Genomic DNA, 9972 nt, shown 5'->3' on the forward strand with positions numbered 1-9972 from the left:
TCACAAGATGAAAGGTATATGAATTAGAATGGATTCCATCACCAAACCATGCCCAGGAGACAAAGCAAACAACATAATTAAACTAATTACCAACCAATCAACAATGCATGAAGGTTAGGAAGGGTACCGTCATCCGACCATGCCCATGAGACGATGGTGAACAATAGGGCTTCCTGACGTCATAAACATCAAAAGGAGGAAGAAATACTCAAAGTCATCGCAGATCTATTTAATTTCAGTCACAACAAACCATTAAAAAAATTGAAAGTATTCCTTTTAATTAAACTAAAATCAACATCAGTCAGTCTAAACAAGAGGCACAAGCAAAGTCTCTCCCATCAGACTACAAGCTTCACCTCTTAGCCCTAGCTAAGAGGTTTAGCCGATCATGGGCATGATTAGGCTAAATCCAAAATAAACAAAAAGAAAAAGAAAAGAAAAGGAAAGGAAAACCAAATAACTCTCTCTCTCTCTGCTCACGTCCAGCTGTAGATCCCTGCAAATTCCTGCTGCCCCCTCACGAAATCTCCTTCTCTCCCTTATAAGCAGCAGGGAAGAGCGAGTGCCAAAGGCGGTGGCTGAAATTTCCGCACTCCATGCGGAGGTTTTACGCAGCAAAACCTCTTACGCAAGCCATTCTTGCACTGAACCTTGGTGGGGCCAGTTATTGAGCTCAGACAGGAGATCCACTCCGTTCACCCGCTTCCCCTCGAGATTTCGACCGGAGATGGCTAGTTTTGAAATGTCATTGACGCGGCCAAAGGTAGTAATCACGCTGCAATTGGTGCAGGGCTGTCCGTTTGTGACCGTTGAAACTAGCACATATGCATGCATGAATGCATAAGATCAACATGTGTTTGACTAGATTGAGGCCCTCTGCACGATGGACGGTGTGGATCGGAGAGCTAGCTCGTGATGGTGGCCCACAAATAAAAATCGCAAGCTCTGTTGTGAAACAGAGCTTCCGCGTCTTCACTGTGATGGTTGGTGGGCCCCACATTGATGGTTGCGAAGAAATCCAAGCCATCCAATAGGTTCCCCACGAAAAACTGTTCGGGAAGACCAAGTCCAATTTGATTTCGGTGTGACCCACAAAACTTCACGTTACACCGTTCATCCTGCGTTTTGGATGAACACTCCACACATTTGCTTGCATGGTGGAGAAGGGACACCTAGGCGTGGGTTTTGGTTGCCCCACGGGACAAATGAACGGTCCAGATCGTGGATTCGAATGAGTAGTGGGCCCCACTACTGAAAAACGGACGGAGAGCATCCGTCCGCTGTTACTGCGGAAGAAGAAGACGGGTCAGCCCGTCTTTGACTGAGCTGACCGTCCGGTGCACAGCCGGTGCGTGTACACTATGTACACGCATTGTACATGTAGTGTCCACTGTGATGTTCGTGAGACATCTGCTCCGTCCATTTGCTGTGTCACTCCATTTAGGGCGTTGAGAACAAAATTGAAGCATTTTCAGATATGAGGTGGGCCCCAAATCACTGATTTATGGGCTGATCTGTCCGTTGGGCCACTTTTAGAGGGATCCAATGGCTAAAATTTGACGTATACAGTTAGTTCATGATCATCAGGCCATATATAAAGTTTGGAGCCGATCAGATGGTGGGAACCCTGTGATCTTATACTATGGACGTCTTTCAGGCCTGTTTGAAGTGAGTGGCTGGAATTTCTCTGATCTCTGGTGCGTAAATCCTCAATCTTGGTCCCATGGAGTCCCGTCCACTGCCTTGGTGATGCTAGAGTGTCAAAGCCATACCTTTAGCATCCTTTTCAATCTATGCTCGTCAATTCTCCTTGCATCACAAACATGATTAAAATAGACCGTTATGCAGTGCCATGTTCGTAAATCCAGGCAACAACTGGGGTCTGATATGCAATATTTGACCCTCAACACAACCCCCAATCAACATTTTGCTAGTCCCGAGCAAAGTATGCGAAAAATAAGTTAAGAATTACGAGACAATTCTTGTGAAACCGAGTGATATTTTGAAAAATGATTCAGATACGAAAAATCTAAGATTCATGAATGTTGGGCATAATTCTCTCCTAGACTCAAGCACACGATAAACTTTATAATTAAGTTCAAATTATTAGTCCATCAATTAGAACAATTCTAAACATTGAATTCCATGGATGTATAGACTAATCTCGACTTATCAACATTAAAATTTACTTCTCTATTTAAGGATATCATTGGTACCCAATAAGAGAATTCATGATAACCAAAACTTGCCTCACACATCATCTTTTCATGCTTACAGCTTTTGATTTTTCCATCAAGGGAGAGGGGAATCAAATCCGTACCTATAAGGAGTAAACCTATGGTGAAGATCGTACACCCACCCCTTTTCATATATCACCCATGGGGAATTAAATCTACACCCATAGGGAACAAACCTATGGTGAAGACTATTCGCCCAACCCTTTCCAAATGTATCTATTTTTATTATATATATATATATATATTTACTAGGTATTTTCTTTTTCTTCAATTGATCATGACCGACACATTTTCCAGGCTGGTTCCTTACATGCTTAGTAATTACCAAGTTAACCCTTCAATATCAAACTGAAACCTTAATGTGTAAGCGAGATGTGACATGTGGAATCATGACTCAATCAATGTTTATAACTTCTAATTTTGGATTAACAATTCAAACTTAACTGTGAAATCTAACAGACAACTGAATCTAAGAATCATAAATTACCAACATCACGTCTCTTTTAATTCTAACTCCAAGATGATTGTCAAAATCACTTCAAATTCACAAGAAATTCCAGAAAAATTTAAAATTTTTCACAATTTTTTTATCAAGACCAAGAAAACACTGATTAGGTAGCCTAATCTCCCACCCCCAACTAAAAATCTACATTGTCCTCAACGTAAAAGAAATAAGTATGCAATGCACATGGGACAACGAAAGTACAAGAGGAGTGATGGAAAGATAGTACCTGGACGAAAGAATCAAAAGGCTTTCCAAAAATATCTACATAAGAGCGGGTCAGCATAAGAGAGAAACCAACAGAAGTAAAATAAAAATAACAAAAATAAAATCCTACCTACACCACTTTCGCGGGTGCTCTCGATTGCATTTAGCGTATGCAACAAGCCTTTAAACCCCTAAGTTGCCTCTAGTGGACGAGTTGTAGTCTCGTGAGGGTTTGCAGTAATGTTACCCACAAACATTGAACTAACTAACTAGGAAAATGAAATGTAATAAAAAGCTGGGTTGGCTCCCAGGAATGCTAAGTTTACCGTCTATCCTAAAACAACATAAAGGAAACTACCTTAGTCCTATGAAAACAGGAAACCTACCTATACCTCCATCAGACTAGGAGATCAATCTTAGTAAACAGGATCAGTCAGAGGTATAGACATGTCCTATGAATCAAATTTCTCGACAAATGGCTTTAAGCGATGTCCATTTACTTTAAACTCCTTGCCATTGTCAGGATCTCTTATCTCAACGGCCCCATGAGGATACGCAGTGACCACAATGTAAGGGCCAGTCCAACGAGATCGAAGCTTACCTGGAAAGAGATGTAATCGAGAATTATACAAAAGGACTTTTTGACCAGGTGTGAATGATTTCTATAGAATACGTTGGTCATGAAACGCCTTCATTCTATCTTTGTAGATTCTCGAGTTCTCGTATAAGTCGTTCCGGATTTCTTTGAGTTCATTCAACTGAAGTTTGCGTAGCGAGCCATCGTTGTCCAGATTGAAATTCAATTTTTTGATTACCCAGTAGGCTCTATGTTCCAACTCCATAGGCAAGTGGCAAGCCTTCCCATAGACAAGTCTAAAGGGAGACATTCCAATAGGGGTTTTAAACGCAGTACGGTAAGCCCATAAGGCATCAGTCAATCGGATTGACCAACCCTTACAGTCAGGGTTAACCGTTTTCTGCAAAATGTGTTTGATCTCCCTATTGGAAATCTCAACTTGCCCACTTGTCTGTGGGTGATATGGGGTGCTCACTTTATGAGAAATATCGTATTTCTTCATTAAACTCTCGAATGGCCTATTACAAAAGTGTGAGCCCCCATCACTAATGATAGCTCGAGGCGTTCCCAATCGGGAAAGGATGTTCTCTTTTACGAATTTAATGACCATGCGATGGTCATTATTCCGACATGGAATCGCTTCAACTCATTTAATGACATAGTATACAGCAAGCAAAATATATAGATTTCCAAAAGATTGGGGGAATGGTCCCATGAAATCAATGCCCTAGTAGTCAAATGCCTCGATGATAAGAATGGGATTCAAGGGCATCATATTTCGACGGGACAACGCTCCCAATTTCTAACAATGCTCACAAGCTTTGCAAAACTCATGAGTGTCCCTGAACATAGTGGGCCAGTAAAAACCACACTATAAAATCTTGATTGTGGTCTTTTTGGTAGAAAAGTGACCACCACAGGCCTGTGAATGACAAAAGGAGATGATACTCTGATGCTCATCGTCTGACACACATCTCCTGAAGATTTGGTCTGGGCAATATTTAAATAAATATGGATTGTCCCAGAAAAAGTTGCGTACCTTGGTAAAGAATTTCTTATTATCATGTGCAGTCCAATGTGTCGGTATGAAACCTGTGGCAAGATAATTAGCAATATCAGCGAACCAAGGTGAATAGGAGACTCTGAACAATTGTTCATCAGGGAACATGTCATTGATATGTGTCATTTCAAGGGAATCAGAGGGATTAAGGCGAGAAAGATGGTCAGCCACTATGTTCTCTACTCTCTTTTTATCCTTTATTTCTAGGTCAAATTCCTGGAGTAGGAGGATCCATCGTATCAGGCGGGGCTTAACATCATTCTTAGACAGAAGATACTTGAGTGCCACGTGATCAGTGTATATAATGATCTTGGATCCAATCAAGTAGGACTGAAATTTATCCAAAGCGAACCCTACGGCCAAGAGTTCCTTTTCCGTAGTCGAGTAGTTCACTTGGGCAGGATTTAAAGTCTTACTCGCATAATGAATAACGTAGGGTTTTTTATCTTTTCGCTGGCCTAGAACCACCCCAAGAGCATAATCAGACGCATCGCACATAAGTTCAAAACGAATGCCCCAGTCGGGTGGTTGTATGATGGGTGCAATAGTCAACATGCCCTTAAGCTTAATGAAAGCTTCCTAACATGTATCAGTCCACTCGTATGGTGCATCCTTTTGAAGTAGATTACACAAAGGATGAAAGAAGAGACTAAAGTCCTTTATGAATCGCCTGTAAAATCCTGCGTGTCTTAAGAAGGATCGCACGTCTCTAATGTTCTTGGGTGGAGGTAGGTTAGAGATAAGATCGATTTTTGCCTTATCCACCTCGATTCCTTTGGACGAGATAATATGTCTAAGGATAATTCCCTTATGAACTATGAAATGACACTCCTCCCAATTAAGTACCAAGTTCTTTTCTTCACATCTTCTCAGCACACATTTAAGACTCTCCAACACTCGCTGAAAGATGAATCGAAAACAGAGAAATCATCTATGAAGACCTCTAGATATTTTCCCACCATGTCAGAAAAGATACTCATCATACATCGCTGAAAGGTGGCAGGGGCATTACATAATCTAAATGGCATCCTTCTGTAGGCAAAGGTGCCATAGGGACATGTAAATGTAGTCTTTTTCTGGTCCTCAGGGGCGATTTCAATCTAATTGTAGCCCGAATACCCGTCAAGGAAATAATAATAGGAATGACCAGCTAACCTTTCCAAGATTTGATCAATGAAGGGCAAAGGAAAGTGGTCCTTCCTTGTGACGGTATTCAACTTCCTGTAGTCAATGCACATTCTCCAACCAGTAGTAACTCTAGTTGGCACGAGTTCATTATTGGCATTAACTACGATGGTGATCCCAGACTTCTTAGGAACTACCTGAGTTGGACTCACCCATTGACTATCGGATATGGGGTATATGATACCCACATCTAATAGTTTAAGAACCTCGGCCTTAACTACTTCCCTCATGTTTGGATTTAGTCTATGTTGTGATTGCCGAGTGGTCTTAGCATTATCCTCAAGATAAATGCGGTGAGTATAAATCGAGGGGTTGATTCCCTTGAGGTCCGCTATCGTCCATCCAAGGGCTCCCTTATGCTCAATGAGAGTAGATATGAGCATACTCTCATGTTCTTTCTCTAGGTGGGCAGAGATCACCACCGGGTATGTCTCATCTTGACCTAAATAGACATATTTCAAATCAGAGGGCAAAGGTTTTAGGTTAAGCTTCGGTGGCTTGAGGTTAGACGGTGGAGGCACTACATCAGTTTGGGGCAACTCTTCAAATTGTGGCCTCTACTGGTTAACTTCAAGTACCGGTACAGTATCAAGTAAGGCACACGTCTCCCTAATCATGTCATCATCAAAATCATGGGAGTGGGCCAGGCACGTCTCTAAAGGGTCAGAGGATAAGGTCAGAGGTTTCGTATCTTCCATTAAAGAGTCAATCATGTTAATGTCATGGAAATCGTCATCATCCTCTAAGTTTCTGTCATTATTGAAGAAGATGTTTGACTCCAATGTCATATTCCCAAAGGACATAGTCATGACACCATTCCTACAATTGATAATTGTGTTTGAAGTAGCAAGGAATGAGCGACCAAGAATGACGGGAATCTGAGTGCTCATGTTATTGATGGGTTCGGTGTCCAGGATGATAAAATCTACAGGGTAGTAAAATCTATCAACTTTGACCAACACATCCTCAATTATCCCTCTCGGTACACGAACAGAGCGATCAGTAAGTTGTAGTGTGGTTAGGGTGAGTTTTAATTCACCCAAACCTAACCGTTTGTATACCGAGTAGGGAATCAGATTAATGCTCGCTCTTAAGTCAAGAAGTGCATGATCAATTCGATGGTCCCCAATTACACATGATATGGTTGGGCTACCGGGATCTTTGAATTTCTGTGGCACGTCTTGCTTTAGGATGACACTCACTTTCTCGGTCAAGAAGATCTTCTTTTGAATACTCTGCCGTCGTTTGGTCGTGCATAGGTCTTTCAGAAATTTGGCATATGAAGGTATCTGTTTTACGACATCAAGTAGAAGAATATTGACTTTCACTTGTTTCAACACCTCTAGGATATCCTGAGAGTTAAAGAGAGGTTTTGGTACGACCAACCGTTGGGGAAATGGAGCAACTGGCTTTTCTAAAAGTTTTGGTTCTAATTTTTGTGAGGCCTCACTAAATCCATTATTGTTGTCCTCTTCTGGTTCTTGAGGCTTTTCGGGCCTAACCGGAAGGGTTTTATCAATGATCTTCCCACTCCTAAGAGTGGTGATGGATTTAGCGTGCTCCATTTGATTTGAAGAGCTGGGATCACTTATCTCGTATTGTGGTTTAGGATTGGGGAGCGGTTGTGCAGGAAGCATCCCCTTTTCTATAACCATCATACGTGAATCCATCTTTTGCATAAAGTCTCGCATTGCATGGGTCAGCTCTTGCATGGAATTTTGAACTGGTTCTTCTTAAGGTTTCCCCTGATTTGGATTTTGATTGAAGAAACCTTGAGGGGTAGCAGTTTGTCCATTTCTCCAACTAAAGTTGGGATGATTTTTCCACAGGATTGTACGTATTAGAGGTTGGTCCATTGAAAGGTCTTTGATAATTATTTACGGCATTGGATTGTTCATTCAACACTTCTCGAAAGGCGGGTATCGTAGGATAATTTTCAGTTGTATGAATGTTGCAATCACATATGCCGCAAACACTTTCATTAACCTTATCCTTCTTTCCTTCCATGGCCTCAACTTTTCTTATGAGCATAGTCACTTTATACTTGAGATCATCTTCTTCTTTCAAGAGACACAATCTACCTTTCTCCTTTAATTGAGTCGGCCTAGACGTGGTGTTCGATTTTGGGTAATAATCCCATTATTGTGTTTTTTCAGCAAGACTATCGAGGTAACCCCATACCTCGTCGATATTTTTATTAATAAATTCTCCATTACACATTGTCTCAACCATTTGACACATGGGAGATGTCAGTCCATTGTAGAAAAAATTTGTAATGCGCCACGTTTCAAAGCCGTGTTATGGGCATGAACTGACCAAATCCTTGAACCTTTCCTAACATTAGTAAAATGTTTCATCCTCCTTTTGGGTAAAGTTCATGATTGCTTTTCTAAGGGTAATCGTTTTATAATATGGAAAAAATTTCTTTATAAATTTCCTTTGCATATCATTCCATGTGCCAATAGATCTAGGACGTAGTGAATGTAACCACGTCTTAGCCTTCTCCTTCAAGGAAAAAGGAAAGAGTCTCAGCCTGACTGTGTCCTCGGACACATTTTGAAAATATAAAGTGGCTATGATCTCATCAAACTCTTTCAAATGTAGATATGGTTCTTCAGATTCAAGCCCATGGAACTTAGGAAGGAGTTGGATAACCCCTAGCTTGATGTCCATATGTCCTGTATTTTCAGAAAAAACCATGCATGAGGGTGTACTCACCCCCGCTGGTTGTAAGTAATCTCGTAAAGTACGAGGTGGGGGTGCTTGATGCACCTCATTCTCATCCTGAATGTCTTCCACCCTAGGTTGAGGTAGAAGAGGTTGGTTCTCAGCCATCACTTCAATTAACTCAGGGAATTTCGAGTGGTGTTTAGTCCTGCGATGGATAGTTAACCCCTCAACCAAGTCTCCTTCGATCAAGAGACGTCGAGTGTTGTCACGGGCCCACTTGGGCATGAAACACTCACAACCTTCAATCAAACTCGAAACCTAATCCTAAGAAAGGAAAAGAAAATCTAAAAAGAAAGAGAGAGTTAGAAAGAAGTTACCAAATTGGAGTCTCTAAGTTAAAAACCTGCAAAATAAAACAAAATAAGTTAAATTCTAAAAAGAGAAAGAAAATCCTTAAAAAGAAAGATAGCAGTAAACTGATTTCTAAAAGAAGGAATTCCTAAAAGAAAGCGGAAATTTCTAAAATAAATTAGGAAAGTCCTACACTAGAAAGTAAGTTCCTAAAAGAGATATGAAAAATAGAGAGTAGAGAAAGAGCTTACCAAATTAGAAATTTCTATCTTAAAAGCCTAAAAAATAGAAAGTTAGTTTCTAAAAATAAGACCTAAAATTAGAAAGTTTCTAAAAATAAAATAAAAGGAAAGATGAGTTTCTAAAATCAGAAAGAATTTCTAAAAAAAGGGAAATAACTAACCTAGTTTCTAAAAACAAAAGAGGAAAGTTTCTAAAAATAAACTATTTCTTAAAAATAGAAAAATACTAGAATTAGAAAATTTCTAAAAATCAAACTCTAATTCTAAAAATAGAAAAAGTAGAAGAATTAGAAAGGGATTACCAATTTAGAAGTTTATGTCAGGATCCTACAAAACAGGAAAACAAGTTAGTTCTAGAAATCAATTAAAAATCTAAAACTAAAGTTAGTAAAATCATAATCTTAAACTAATTCTAAACCTAATTAATTTCATAGAATCGCAACCGTCAATCCCCAGCAACGGCGCCAAAAACTTGTTCACTCCCCAAGTATAGGGTTGTGATGTAGTAATAAACTCGGTGAGACCGAGGTCGAATCCCAAGGGACTGATACCTGTACGTTATCTGAAACTAAGTAGAACGAGAACTAGATTAAGATGAAATCTAAATCGAATGATTTTTAAGGAATAATAGTGAAATATTACTCTAAAACTTAAGGAATTCAGAAGAAGGAAACTACGGATTTAGAGGATCCACTTGTAGAGATCAGGGAGATCTTATGCCTGCATCAAGAATCATGAAAATTAAACTGAACTTACTTGATCTAGTTTTCACGAGATGAAATGTATATGAATTAGAATGGATTCCATCACCAAACCATGCCCAGGAGACAAAGTAAATAATAGAATTAAACTAATTACCAACCAATCAACAATGCATGAAGGTTAGGAAAGGTACCGTCATCCGACCATGCCCATGAGACGATGGTGAACAACAGGGCTTC

General features: G+C 40.0%; 1 non-coding gene across 1 annotated transcript; it reads left to right on the plus strand.

Moving 5' to 3' along the window:
* The first annotated feature begins 8058 nt into the window (after nucleotides 1-8058).
* Nucleotides 8059-8165, plus strand: LOC131223023 (small nucleolar RNA R71). The gene has a single exon (XR_009160264.1). It is a non-coding gene; the product is annotated as a small nucleolar RNA R71 (small nucleolar RNA).
* The last annotated feature ends 1807 nt before the right edge of the window (nucleotides 8166-9972 follow it).

The sequence above is a fragment of the Magnolia sinica genome, chromosome 1 (genome assembly GCF_029962835.1).
Source record: "Magnolia sinica isolate HGM2019 chromosome 1, MsV1, whole genome shotgun sequence".
NCBI lineage: Eukaryota > Viridiplantae > Streptophyta > Magnoliopsida > Magnoliales > Magnoliaceae > Magnolia > Magnolia sinica.